We start from the raw sequence: 6,187 nt of genomic DNA on the forward strand, positions 1-6,187 counted from the left end.
GTCCGCAGCCAGCACGGGCACGGCCAGCACCGGCACCGCCAGCACCGGCACCGCCTGCCAGGGCCGGGAAGGGCAGGCAGGACAGCACGGGGAGGCCGCAGCACGGGCGGACACCGGGGCGGAAGGACGGCATGCGGCAGTGAGACTGCAGGAAATATTTGTGTAAAAGTTGCTTACGGAAGGACAGCATGTGAACAAGTAGGCAACTGATCTGGTGGAAGACTCACCCAGAGGGTGGTGAGGCACTGGAACAGGTTGCCCAAGGAGGCAGTGGATGCTCCATCCCTGGAGGCATCCAAGGCCAGGCTGGATGTGGCTCTGGGCAGCCTAGGCTGCTGGTTGGCAATCTGCACATAGCAGGGGGTTGAAATGAGATGATCATTGTGGTCCTTTTCAACCCTGGCCATTCTGTGATTCTATGATTGCATGAAGTGCTATATGATCAGTCTGGGTGCTTTCTTGATGAGAGCTATCCTTCCCTTCTACTGGTTCTCTTTCATATGGCATATAGAAAAACAGCTGTAATGTTAATGAAGATTTTTTTTTTTTCTTGCAAAAGGCATATATATAATTTGAGGGATATAAAACATCTGTGAAATGTATATTGCATATCTGTATCTGTCCTTAATTGTTGCATTTTTTCCCTTTGGATTCTGGATCTGCAGACTGCAGAAAGTTATTGAATCTTTATTGCTTCTGAGTTCCTGGATTGATATTTGGAAATAGAGGCTGTGTAACATCACTGATCTGACTTTGCTTCCTGTGCCCTGCAGCTTTAAATTTCTAAAGAGCTCCAGCGGTGCGTTAAAATAAGAAGCAGGTGCAGACTCCACTTCCTGGAGACTTCAGTTTTGTTCTTTCTTGGTTTTAGTCTAAAATAAGGCATTCTGAATATAAGCCTATTTTTGTTCTTTGTGGGTGGAAAAAACTTACCTCCCTCGGCTCTCGTACCGTGCACATCACTGTGTTATATGTATGCAGAGCATTACTATCTGGGAGATACCAGATAAAGATTTCAACTACTTTGATCTGCTGGTCACGTGCTGGAGGCAGGAATAAAAGTTCCTCTTGAAAACATGGAGGTTCGGAGATATTTACAGCATTGTGCTTTCCACCTCTCAGCACTTTGTAAGTGTAGGAAACGTCTGAAGGGATCGCTTGAGCTGTTGCACAAGGAAAGCCACCCTGGCTGTGGAACGGAGATTTTGGAGGTGTGGACTCAAAACACAAGTGCTTAGGAGAAAATGTGCTGTGGTCAGCCGAGATGGCAAATGTCACTGCTGCAGCCTGCACAGAAGATGCTTAAATCACAGAAATAGAAAATTGAGCTTAAGAAGTCATTATTCCTCTCCCTCTGCTCCCCAAGGCAGGAGCTTTAATACCCAAACCATTTTTGACAGATGACTGTTTAGCCTGTTCAGAAAGATTCAAGTGAGAGAGACTTCAGAACTTCCCAAGGCAATCTACTCCAGTGCTCAACTGTCCTAACCATTATCCATATTTAATTTGTGTAGGACACAAAGGCTGACATGGCTTCTACACCAAAAGAAAAGGACTTTTTGAAAATATGGGATCTTTAATTCTAATGGGCTGGCTCTCCTGTGATGTGAAAGATGGTTCCTTCCTTGGACACCATGCTTTGTGACCAGGGTTGGGAAACTGGAAGAAAGAAGCGCTCAGGTCACCATTTCCAGAGCTGCTTTCCAGCCTGAGGACCTATGGAGTGACCTCTCCTTAAGATGTGAGACTGGGGCATGGCCGACAACACATTCCTCATTCTTCCAGAAAAGTATCACCCACTGCGATGTAGGGAAGGAAGGGAGAAAAAGGGAGGAGGGAATCAAACAGTATGCTGGAAGGTCTGAGGACCTTCACGTGAAAAAGAGAGGCAAAAATGCATAGGAAGAGACTTGGAGTACTGGTGGCTGTATGCTGTTGTCAAAGTGGAAATGCAGAAGCTCGTGTACAATTTATGTTTGTGTCAGTTCTCCTCTGCAGAAACACTGCTACATGGGCTGGAAGTGCTGATGTGTTAAGCTGTCATGCAGGGCATGTTTCAACCACAACTTATCATTCATGTTACATTTGTGCAGGATTCTCAAAAAGCTGTCCAACAGGGTTCTGGACAGCAGCAGAAGTTCATTCTGCAGGGCAAGAGCTGTGCCTTACTTGGTGCTGTACCTCACTGATGCTCTGCACTGCCTCTGAACACGCTGTAAGAGCAGTGGCACAGTGTTTCTGAGGAGGGCAATATGATCTGGTAGAAGACCTTCAGGCCGAGCAGGGTGCCCTGCTGGAGGCTGCATAGCACAGGTGAGGGCTGCTCAAGGCTGCTGGTACAGCTGAGGTGGAAAAAACACAGTGCTGCTGTGCTCTTGGTGTCCTGATGGTCTGGTGACTCAGAGAAGCACCTTTGGTGGACAAAGGCCTGTTGTGACCAGGGTATATCCCTCAATATTCTTTCTTAAACGGCCTGGGAGCTCTCCCCAGCTTGTGCCTTTGCTTCTCTTGCTGGAGGAACCCTTACGTGGACACCTCCTGTCCTTCTTGCAGCTCATGCACAGTGGGTAGGAAGCGAGGATGAAGCTGAGAGCTGTGTGACAGCACCCTTGGACTAGCAAGTCATTCTCAGCTCTCACAACTCTACTGTCAGAAATTTAACTGATGATTGTTAAATGTTACTGTTGCATTTGGTTTGGATGTGCTGCTGATTAAATCCATCCTCTACAGCTCTTTACAATGCCATCTGCTGGGAGGGGTCCGGGGAGCCAGGAGTTCTACCTTAGCCGACCTGCGGATCGGGCAGCTTTCCCTGAGCTCTTTGTGGCTGAAGCAGATAACATCTTCCATCAGCTCTCATCCTGACAGGTATTTCAATTCATCGGTAATAATTTAATTAAGGTGGCCAAGCGGAATAAATCTAATGGATACCTCTAGGTTATACAAATACCTTAAACCTGAGCACATCTTTTGGTACGAAAGTGTTAACTGCACATGGTTTCATTCTTGTGTGGAAAAAGAATGACACTCTTTTCTTTATCAGCCATTTTGGTGCTGTCTTTTTTAATCATTTCAGGCTTTGAACTCTTGCTCTGAAAGAGAGTCTCTGTCTCTTCATCTTCAGCATCTGCCAGGTCCAGAGGCCTAATCAATGCTGGTTATTGATAGCAAATCAATTAATGCATACAAAAGATCAAAATTAAGGAGCTTTCACTAAATTAATAAGTGATTCCAGGTCTTTTAACAGAGTGCCTCAGATAAGGGCCGCTCAGTCTTCTGGGACAGCAGCCTCCAGTCCTGCGTTTCCAAAGACAAAGAGATGGAGAGACAGCTCTACTTTTACTTTTTTTTTTTCTTTCCCCCCCATTTAAATAACCTGGTTTTCTCAAAGGAAGCGCTTAAAATCTGAGTCTGGAAAGGCTGCCAGGAAGCAGGTCCTAACTGAAAAGAACAGATTTATCTGCATGAGGATGTCGTGGCCTTGCTCATCTGAATCAGGTAGGACTGGCTTTCACAAAAGACATTTTTATATAAGATATCAGCCAATGCTAGAATCCAGATTTGCTTCAATAGCAGATATATCTGAAATTGGACTAGAAACATACTCAGAAACAACTAGATGCTGGAGAGCCTGGAACAATGTGGAGCTCAGGCCAGAGCCGTCCCTTCTGCCCTGTGTGCTGTCCCAGGGAGGGTGTGCTGGGCTCCAGCCAAACCTCTTGTAGTTAGCTTCCCTGCCCTGTGCCCCACTGGGGAGCATCAGACACATACCTAGCACAGCCAGCATCCCTGCCTCCCAGCTCTCCCAAGGGACTGGGCTACCAGGAGCTGCTCACCAGTTGCTGCAGCTCTTCCACCTTTTGACCAAGGGAAAAGCACCAACAGGGCCATGTAGGAAATGAGAGCACCTCTGGCAGTTTCTGTGCATGTAGTGCTGCCTGCTATCTTCTGTTTAGTAAGAGGGACTATCAGCTGTTTAGTAAGAGGGACCATTCTTTGAAATGCCAGAAACTCTCCTGCTGTGACAGTAATTAACAGGGATGGAGTGGGAGCTGGGAAGAAAATACAAAATAGAAGTACAGCATGTATCTCACTGAAGTTGAAGAATGGTTCAAGACATTTCATGAGTCCCATTCATAAAGCCATGGAGATGCTCTCTCTCTCTTTGTGCCTAACGGTGCCATTGGGTCTGGGTGCCTAACTGGCACTGGGTTTGTGCAGTGTCACTGGACTGAACAGCTCAGGGAGCACCAGAAGTGGTCTGGTGGCTGGCCTTGATTTTGATCTTGATCCCATGATGCCAGGGCAAACTCTGAACCAAATTCCTGCAAGCTTTTCCTGTAAGCTTAAGTTGCAAGACATTTTGTGCTAAAGAATAATATTCTTCTGCTCCGTGTGAATGATTCCTTGTGACTAAAATGTCTGCAGCTCCCAAAGCTTCTAACTAGAAAATTATGCCAGAGGTGCTAGCATTTAGATGACTATACTGCGATTTACGAATGTAGCTCTTGTCACTGCTGATAGCAGAATTGTATCTAAATTCCAGGCTTATTGGGTCAAACCATGTAATCAAAGGACTGTCTTTTTCTGCCATACTCTTTGCTGATCTCTGCCTGGCTGACTATTGCAACCCATTGTCTATTCCACTGCTGGCACTGTAATGTAGTCAGTTATCTTCATCTGCCTGCCTTTGGACTTAAAACAGCAACACAGCTGATGTTTGTTGATCTAATCCACTGGTGATGACCTGGTCTTGCCAAAGAGTTGTAATGCTAGCCACATGGTGCTATGGCCAATGGACACTGAGTTGGCATTGCAGGCCACAGCTTGAGTCACATCTGAGAGGAGGACAAGGTTAACTCTTCCCCCCGGATCAGAGAGATGAGCTGAGTGAGTCAGAAAAGAGGATCTCTGAGGGTGCAGTGCTGCTATTCTTTGTTTCCATGTCTATTGGGAGCTGCTGTACTGCATCTTGCTTACTTCAGGCAGGGTTTGCAGCCCTTAGATGTGCTCTGCTCTGCCACTCTACCACTGCTTTCAGTTTCCTCCTACAAATGCCTGCACTTACTGCCTGCAGTTCTCTGCAGCTGCATGTCTCAGTAACTGCTTAACCTAGAAATCCATTGCTAAAAAGATCTGACACCATAACACCCTGGAAAAGACTCCTCTCTCCTCCCTCCCCCTCCTCTGCTCCTTCTCTTTTCTTTTCCCAGGATATATGAAAAGCTGTAACTACCAAATCAAAATCTATTTGATTTTTGTACTCCCTTGATAACCGGGCAGCTGATCTCTATCACCTGGCTGAGGCTTATCTGCTGCCTCCAGACTCCCTGCTGCAGCAATTGGCTCCTGCGGGGACAGCGCTGGGTTATAAAGTGAGACTGATATCATGGTCAGGGCCCTTTGCTTTCTGACTGTGACCATTGTTACAGAGATGTTCCTCAGCAAGTGGCTCAGTTTGCTGGGAAGGCAAGGAGGAAGAACTGGGCCTCTGGGATTTAAAGGTTCAAAGGGATATTTTTAATCTCTATCTTCTTTTTCCATTTAAGTTGTGAAGTGATGCTGAGGAACATACTGGGTCAATAGCATAGCCTAAAGCCAAGGTAATGGGCTGGTGGTTTTTCTTTAGGCTTCCCTGGTTGAGATTTTAGCCTTATTTGGTAGGCACTGATCCATGTGTGGGGTGTTTTGTTTCTGCCAGTTTTGAAAACAGTTTTTTGTAGAAGGAAAAAGTGACAACTGCTGTGCTTAAGTATATTTCTCGTCATTTTTTTACCTGTACTTGTAACTTTTCTGCAACTTTGGGATGAGTGGAGTAGGATACTGAAGAGTCTGCAGATCCTTATCTGCACAGCTGGAGGAAGGCAGCTCATTCCCAGCCACTTAAGCCTTGCAGAGTGTGGGAACAAGTGTTCCCTTCCCATCCTTCGTGGCTACATCAGGCTCTAACTGTAGTGATTCCATTGTCTGGAGCCCCTTGCAAAGGCTGCACTCAGGTAAGCACATTTGAGTGGCCAGGATGGACATAAGGAAGCAGAGCCTGCCACATAGAATCATAGAACCACGAGGTTGGAAAGGACCTACAAGATCATCTAGTCCAACCATCCTCCCATCGCCACTGCTATCACAAGCACTAAACCATATCTCACAGCTCCTCATCCAGACGCCTCTTGAGCACTGCCAGGGA

Source organism: Meleagris gallopavo, chromosome 14 (assembly GCF_000146605.3).
Source record: "Meleagris gallopavo isolate NT-WF06-2002-E0010 breed Aviagen turkey brand Nicholas breeding stock chromosome 14, Turkey_5.1, whole genome shotgun sequence".
Taxonomy (NCBI): Eukaryota; Metazoa; Chordata; class Aves; order Galliformes; family Phasianidae; genus Meleagris; species Meleagris gallopavo.